Consider the following 9649-nt stretch of genomic DNA (forward strand, 5'->3'; position numbering starts at 1 on the left):
AATGCTCTGATACCAGATGTTGGGAACAAGGCCGTCAATGTGTAGGATCAAATAGCATTCGATTCTGCTGAATACCTGCGTATGACAGTTTCTGAGGTCGTGCACAGAGATGGAGAGAAAAAGAGAGAGAGAGAGACAGAGAGGCACAAAAGACTCTTTATTCCATAAGACAATAATACAAAAACCTTACAAAGAGGTTACTAGGTCACTTTATATAGTGACCGACTTAGGGCAACTACCCTTTACGCTAATTACACAAATGGCCCAAACTAGAGCTATACAAGGGATAGTGTGAATACGTCCATTATACACTTGTATTCGACAGAGATGGGGTGTGGTTTGTGAGTTTTCTAAGTGTGATAAGAAAAGGCATGCATAGACAACTGAGAAGTTGCAACCCATGGTTGTTCCTTTGATTTGTTGGTATACTTGATTATCAAAGGTCAGCTAGTGATACTCTAGGCATGAGTTAGATTATCGGGAAGTAATGCAGGGGCATGGATGAGATATGGAAATAATTGAGAGGGAGAGGTGAGGGGAGGACGCATTTGTTCACAGAGGCTGCCTCCATATGAAGGCAAAGGGGGATGTGAGGAGGGAACAAAGAAAGGGGAGTAATTAGGGTTCTGAAAACGTGAGAGGTGAGGTTGTTGTGAGCATGGATGAGGGGTTGGAAGGAGGGGCAGCATGAATGTCTATCGGTTGCCTTGCGTAGTCCCAAACAGCGCGCCATGTAGGGAGGGGGAAGGGTGCACGAGATGGTTGTCCAACACAGTCCCATACTCGTTTACAATAAGGGGGGGAACGATTGATGAAAGAGGCCGCGATCAACCATGGCATGTTGTTGAGTATTGTGGGGTGGATCATGTTTCTATGATGTCCAATTATCGTAGGGCGTACCATGTGTACAGCGAAGAAGGGGCGGTGGCGGCGGCAGCGAGAAGTTTTGTTGGCGGCTTTGATTCGTATTATCCCGTGGTGAGAATTTACCGTAGTATTCTATACACATGGATCCCAGGGGCTTCACTGTCAAAACTTGTATGATAGCACATGAGTTCATCAAAAGGGGTTTAAATTAACCATTGAGATTCATAATATATATACATAAGGGTATTAATAAATACATAAAAAATATATTTACATAAGGGTGTTATCAATTACGCTATAGAAAAAAATTACATAAGCCCATGAAATATTAGATATTTCAATTAGATAGTAAAGAATATATTATGCAAACAATAGTCAATTTTGGAGTAGCATACATACATACATACATACATACATACATATACATGCATACATATACATGCATACATGCACATATACCTACATTCAAACATTACATCCATGAATATGTATATACATGCATTACACACATTTATAATGCATACTGACTAAACATGAATATATGTACAAATATATATTACCATATGTAAATACATACACAAATACATATATGTAAATGCATACATGCTACATACATATTTTGTATGTTACATATTACACACATATATTATTATGCACACAATTATATACAAATACATATATACATACCAAACACAAAAAATATACATACATAAATAAATTACATATTATATATACACACGCATACACATACACATAAATACGTATAGTGACATATTATATGTATTACAAATCTACATACATACAAACAAGTTATATATATATATATACACACACACAAACAAACACATCAATAAATTACATGCTACATAGCATATAATCCATTCATATTACACAATATACAAATTTACATACACGTACATACATTACATATATAGATACATTATTACATATATATATATTGCATATGTACATTTATTCCACATATCACCATATATATATATATATATAGGTTATATGGGACCATACAAACTACAATACTTAAATATTTACATACATACACACACATCATATATATGAGTGCATATTACGTACATATTACACACATAGATACATTATTACATATCACCACATACACAAACACAAATACACACATGGTCATACACAATGTAATAGTACATATATAGATACACATACACATACATACATATTATGCACATATTATAAACACACATCCAAACACATCGAATCATGTACATGGACATATGCATATATGTATACAGATACATACATACATACATATTCCACATATCACCATATATATACATAGGTAATACGGGGTCATACAAATTACAATACTTATAAGTTATATATATATATATACACACACACACACATTAGATATATGTATACTTACACATACGTTGGATATATGCATATATATTATGTGCATATTGCAAACATACATCCATATATGAGCCATACACATACTAAACACGAAAATACCCTGAAAAGATACATAAATACAATACATATTACATATATACACATACATGCATTCATACATGAACATACATATATCATTCATACATTGTGTACATACGTACACATGCCTACAATGATACATTTATAAATGTTACCAACTTACATCCATACATGTACATACATGCATGCATACATACAATACAAATGTACATACCTACACACATACATATGTGCATGTGTATATATGTATGTGGTGCGTGTTGTATGTGTGTGTATATATTGTATTGTATGCATGAATACATACACATAACACATACACACATGCCATACATAGAATACATACATGTGCACATGTAAAGAACATACACACACACACATGCAATACACAATACATACAACACATGCAATACAATACAATATGTACATACACACACATACATATATACACCTGCAATACAATATGTATACATATGTACATCAATAGAAAATACACACACATAACACATACATACATAGACACATGCTATATATACAATACATAATACATACATACATATGTAGAAATATAGAACACACACACACACATAACACATACATACGTACATAGACACATGCTACACATATGATACATACAATACATACATACATACATATGCATATATAGAAAATACACACACACACACACACAAACACACACAAACACACACACTAACATTAACACATACATACATAGACACATGATATACATACAATACATATATAAGCACATCTATAGAACACGCGTGCACACACACACTCACATATACACACATACACTCACATGTTGTACATACAATACATACATACACACATGCCATATACACAATACATACATAAGCACATGCATAGAACATACACAATTACCCATATAGTAGATATATACATACAACACATGCAATCTAATACATACATATGCACACACACCAAATATACATACATATGTAAGGCACATGTACACACACTACAACATTATTTTTAAAACGTGTGACAAAGTCACGCTAATTGTTTCAAAAAAAGGGGGGGAAGAAAAGGGGGAGGGGGATTACATTCGTGTTTTAGTAAAAAATGGGGGGGGGGGGGGGGGGGGGAATGAAGAGAATGAAAGGGAGGGGAGTATACATATTTTGATGTGGGGCAAGAAAGAGGGGAGAGACAATGATAGAGACAGAGACAGATTGAAACTGTGGCGGAAAACTCAGCGGCCACAACGACTGGCTCACCTCCATTTCTTGCCCCATCATCGATGGGTACATGATTGTCTCTGCTTCTCGAGACAAGTTTCTTGTTGTGTGGTCCCTCACCTGAGACGAAAACTATGGCAATACAAAGAAACGCCTCACAGGTCATGGTCACTTCGTATAAGATGTTGCCATCTCTTCTGATAGGAAGTTTGCTCTATCAGTATCAGGGAGCTAGGATGGAGAGCTTCATCTGTGGGATCTCTACTCCGGTGCCACAAACCGCCGATTCACTAGACACTCTAAAGACGTTCTGAGCGTTGCCTTCTCTGCAGACAATCGTCAGATCGTTTCCACATCGAGGGATCGATTCATCAAGATTTGGAACACTCTCAGCGAGTGCAACTATACTATCCAAGAGGGAGATGCACACACCGGCTGAGTATCATATGTTACTTGTCACCTGTTACTGCGAATCCTATAATGGTTTATGGTTCATGGGACAAATATGTGGTGTGGAACCTTAATAACCTTAAATCACCCGCTAATTACAACAATAGGTCATAGTTGGGAGCTCCTCCACACAAAGGAATATTATGTGAAAATCCATCCATGCTATTGCAAGTGAGTTGATATAAAAAGTTCGGCATTATGGGTTGTATGTACGATTGTTGTAATCATGTTGTGTAGTTTTTCTCCTCCTAATGATTTTTCCATGGGTATGGTATTTTTACGCAACAAACATTAAGAAATATGCATTTTTGTTGAAAGAATTGTTGATTTTGGGTCAGATATTGAAATAATTTTATTTATACTTGCAAGTTGGGAAAGTGTGGAAAATGGGATCAACCAAATAATTATCCAAAAGTTGTTGTCGCATGCAGGTAATGACATGCATGTTTAATGTGTTTTGTGAGCATTTTGTTTATGCTTTCACTTCAAAAGTTTCATTGTTTAATACAATCATAAAATGTAGTTCTTGAAGAATTTTAAATTGGGAATTTTTTTTCGAATGATTCTCAACGCTCATAGGCGTGGCTATCATTTGGGCCTATGCATACCTCCTTACACCAATGGGAGCCTACAGACATACATGCCTTTGATGTTATTGCTTCCAACTGCTGGATTGATCGAGCGTCATTGGTTGTTTCATCACCTTGGTAATTTGAGCCATATTTATTGTTTCTATTGTTCATTGCACAATATAACATCGTTTTTGAAGTGTGGGCAATTAGATAGAGTCACCCTTTGAAACTCAATAAATATAAGTGATGTGCATGTATATCTCAATGTTATCTATTTTTGGGCAAGGAAGAACATGTCAGGGCATGATGTAACACGATGGTGAATAACACTTACATCAATGTGTTACTCATGGATAAATATTGGATACACATTTTTTGGTGATATAAAATCATTGTTCCTCTACCGATTCTCTTTTAGTAATTCCTAGTTATATATTGCAAGTTATATGTATCTAAGTTGATATTTAGATGGAACATCAAGGTTGCCGAAATTGTGAATTTCTAAGCTTTGCATTCCTTATACTCTTCAATGGGGTGCTTCGACGTTTCATGCAAGTCATATGGTCGGCATGATGGTTGCAGTGCTAGTTTCCATGGTTGAGGTAAATTTGTCATGTTTAAGTATGTTACTAATACAAGAGGCATAATTGAAACTCTATTTTGGTTTTATTTGTTGTGAATTGGATACATGAATTCCCACAATGTGTTTTCATTATGTAACAATTAATTTGTCAAGACCAAACCTATCTATGATAAATATTGTTGTTGAGACCAAACCTTTCAGATTAGATGTTCTTGAATCTAAACCTTTGTGGGTTCCATAGCTTACTCTTTCGTAGAGAGATTAAGGGCTATGGCTATGGAAGAGATGTTTAAAGGTTAAAAGAATTGTGTGTGGTTGCATTGTAGGAACTTAAGGACTTAAATGCTGAAGTTTTCTTAGAGAAAAACTTGGTATGTGTTTGTTTTGGCATTGTAGCAACTTCATGTAGTGAAGTTCTTTCTCAAGTTGAATGTTGTGAATTATTCTTGCACATCACATGGTATATTCTTGTTATGATATATCTTTTGTTAGATATATCATTTTTCACTTCCATGAAACCACGATATATGCAATGTTACATAGGCATGTCAAAGAAGATGGCATTGAAGGTGATCCTATTCTTTGAATGAAGGTGGTGTGAAGACGCACATACTCTCCACACTCACATACATGAAAATATACATACAAACAAGCAAACATACATTCATACATACACACACAACAAACACATTCATGTATAGTACAATATAGTACATGTATACATACACATGCAATACAATACAATACAATACAATACATAAACATGGAATACAACACAATACATACATACATACACATGCAATACAATACAATACATAGACATGGAATACAACACAATACATACACACACATAACATATACATACATACATACATACACATGCAATACAATACAATACATAGACATGGAATACAACACAATACATACACACACATAACATATACATACATACATACATACATACAACTATGCATAAAATATGCCCAACTCATTCAAATAATACAATGTAGATTGATATACATCTATAGGATATACATGCGTTTTTCTATGTAAGGGTATTTAAAATAGTTGTTGTCAAAATATATATTGACAATAAGGGGTATTTTTATTAACCGTTTTTTTACAAAAGGGTTCTAAAATAGTGAAAAACCATATGTATAAGGGGTTTATAAAAGATATCTTGAACGCACGTGATACAACCTCTTTAAATATAGTGGAGCCCTCGGGACGTGGATAAGTGTGAGGGTTAAACGAGAGTGTAAAGAAGGGGAGGATTACTTTTAATCCTCAGGATTGAGACAACCCATTAGGCCAAGTGTGAACTTGCATGGGGGCCTTGGGTATCTCTATAAATATGAGGCCTAGCTACCCTCATTTAATGATATCTTGACTACGTCGAGACTCTGTTTCATGGTGGTTCAACTCTTGTGGCGAGCGCGCCAACACCAAGTACAACTTGACGCCACGACGATGGTATGGGACGCCGATCGAGGCTCGAGTCCGTCTCGATCCCTTCGCTCGGGGGTGGTCGGGTGGATCGGCACCCTCCTTTCTCTCTCTCATTTCTATCTATCTATCTTTTATCCTTATCATATGCTTACTTTAGATCATAGCTCTAACAGTTGGTATCAGAGCTCATGTTTCTAATGTTTCCTTTGTTTGTTTTTGTCTTCTTGATGGATGGTGATTGATCGTCGTGCAGTCGACCTTGATCCAGATAGCGATCAACAAAGGAACTTCGGTAACGCTTTCTTGTTTTTCTTTCTATTTTTGCTTCTCCCATCTAATCATGTATACGGTCAATATTTAATTTTTTTCATTGATTTAATGATGTTGTGGTAATTAATTGGTTGTATAAAATGTTTACATATGTGTATGAGGTCAATACCTCATTTGACATATATTTAATATGTGATTAGTGTCGTATGCGTACGAGGTTAATACCTCAATTGTGTATTACGTTCACGTCCATATGTTACGTATGCGTATGAGGTCAATCCCTTGATTTTTGGTAAATGATATGTGTTTGGTGTCGTATGCGTAAGAGGTCAATACCTCAATTGTGTATTACGATTAACCCTTATTATTGGATGTTTCATGTGCATAGAGGCTGTATGCCTCGATTACGTGTCTCGATTTCATCATATGTTGGCTATTTGATGTTGCGATTTTTCTTAATATATGCATATCTAGTCACGTGTATACGTATTTGATCGTATATGTGTATGTTAGTTATAACGTGATTTATATATCGAAGGTTGTCCTTTTCGGGGAAAGGATCTTGGTGTCCGTCCTCACATTTTTGTGAGAATGGCATAGTCATCATCCTTTTTTCAACAATCTTTTTTGTTGACATTCCCATTGGTCACTTCGATTTCGTTATGTAACGAAACGATCATAGCCACAATGATGATGAGAACGTAGGGCTTGACCCACTTCATGTGAGGTCACTCCTAGGACACACATATCCAACATCCCTCCCTCATTTCATGGATACGATGCCACCATGAGATCATTTTTACGAAAGGCATTTGTAATGACTTAACCATGTGATGGGCCACATGGGCCTACTACGAAAAGAGGGCTCATTTGGCTTGACCATTAGGTTGCACTTTGGCATATGCCATCGTAATTATGAGACTTGAGGTTAGGTAACATACCAACATAGTTTGTGGTAAACGAGAGGGAAATAAGGATTCTTGGCATATATGTTTCTTTAAATAAAAAACATATATGGGCAAATGCCTCGCATATCTCTAATACGCATAAAATGTTAAACATTCAATATGAGCAACCTATTTGGTTAGCTCAAGTGTTTACTACATTTGTTCTCATGGTCTCGAGTTCAAATATGACCAAGACCATACAACATCGTTGATACATATGACTATAATACATGTTTAGACGTTAGGTCTAAGTGCACTTCGGGGTCCTCGTAATAGGACTTAGAGAACCGAAACCACATATGTGGGCACACAAACATAATTTATTGTTAACATTTTTTTCGTGTATAAACTAGTCATGATGCGAACATGCATGGTTGAGCCTCGGGGAGCTGCCATTAAAAAAATCGATATAGAGATCAGGGAAAGACATTCATTTGTCACCCCCATGGTTTTTGAAACACCTTTGTGTTACCATAGTAACCACCTGATCTTGAACCCCATCTCATACATCTAGAGAGGTAATGACATGGGATCATGATATCGATTAATGTTTGCCCATGATATGTTTACATCACGACTTGATGTTATGACTATTTGTCTGACCTTATCCTATTTCTTTGCTAGAAATAATCATTCAATGGCTCAGAATAACGACCTGATGTCATCCGCTCAAGCGGAAGGAACTCAAGGAAATCCTCATGGAGCAATCTCCATTGAGTCGTATTTCTTACAAATACAAAATTTCCTTAGTTCAACCGTTCATCAAATATCTGAACTTCAGCAATCTCAAAGTTCTCTCGAGGCACGTGTCATTAGTTTACAATGTGACACTAATTGACCCAATGAGCATCAGGGTGAACCATCATTTGTCGTAAAGCCATTTATGGGAGAAAAAAAGGAAAGAATCGAAGAAGCAATCTACACATGGTTGGGCCGATGGGAGTCTCATTTTGAGCTCTATCCCACGCCAGATAGTACGAAGATTGCATATGTCGGCCGAGAACTAGGGGGTAAGGCCGCCGCCTGGTGGCGTGGGCTCCGAACTTTGGGGAAATTGCCCGATACCTGGATAGATTTTGTCACAATTTTTAAGGGCCAATTTCTGCAACCTCCCTCTCGAACCGAAGCAACACAAGCTTTAATGAACCTCTCTAGTAGGAAGTTTTCCTCGTTAGAAGACTATGTCCACCATGCTAGAACCCAAATCCAAAAATCGGGTCTAGAAGGGGACAATTGGTTAATAACTGTTGAGCGGCAAGCTCAACTGGAGCCGGATCGGCTGGATAAGCCTGAGCCGGTGAGTGAGACGGATCGGTAAGCCGGTGAGCAACCGAACCGGCAAGCAACAGAGCCGGTGAACTGGGGAGCCGATTAGCCGGATCCAATCGGTAACCAGAAGCCTAGTATTAGTTTAGACTACTAGGCAGTTATAGTCTCATAGTAAGTGTCAGATGCTCGTGTGAGCATTGAAGTACGCGGTACTTTTGTCAGTCCCACGAGGACTTGTATAAATAGTGCTACTGAGCATAGTTGTAATGAGAGAGAGTGTTTATATTGTTTTGAATATAGCTTTTACGTTCTGCTCTCTTTGTCTCTCCCATGTACTCTGTGTATTCTCTGCTTTCTCTGTTTTCTAACGCTTCCGCAAGTAATCGTTTTCATGGTATTAGAGCACGAGGGTTGAGAACCTCTGCAACCGACAAACGCTTGAAAGCAAACCCTAACAGGACGTAAGAACAACAAATAGAGAAGTGATGGATAGAGGAAGGGCTAGCTCACTCCCTGTGGAGAAACTCGACAGATCCAACT

General features: G+C 37.0%; 1 pseudogene; it reads left to right on the forward strand.

Annotated features, from left to right (window-relative positions):
- The first annotated feature begins 508 nt into the window (after positions 1–508).
- LOC147865262 (small ribosomal subunit protein RACK1 pseudogene) lies at positions 509–4133 on the forward strand (annotated as a pseudogene).
- The last annotated feature ends 5516 nt before the right edge of the window (positions 4134–9649 follow it).

The sequence above is a fragment of the Azolla caroliniana genome, unplaced genomic scaffold (genome assembly GCF_043228905.1).
Source record: "Azolla caroliniana isolate FFs.n. ecotype wild unplaced genomic scaffold, voAzoCaro1.0.p SCAF_4, whole genome shotgun sequence".
Classification (NCBI taxonomy): domain Eukaryota; kingdom Viridiplantae; phylum Streptophyta; class Polypodiopsida; order Salviniales; family Salviniaceae; genus Azolla; species Azolla caroliniana.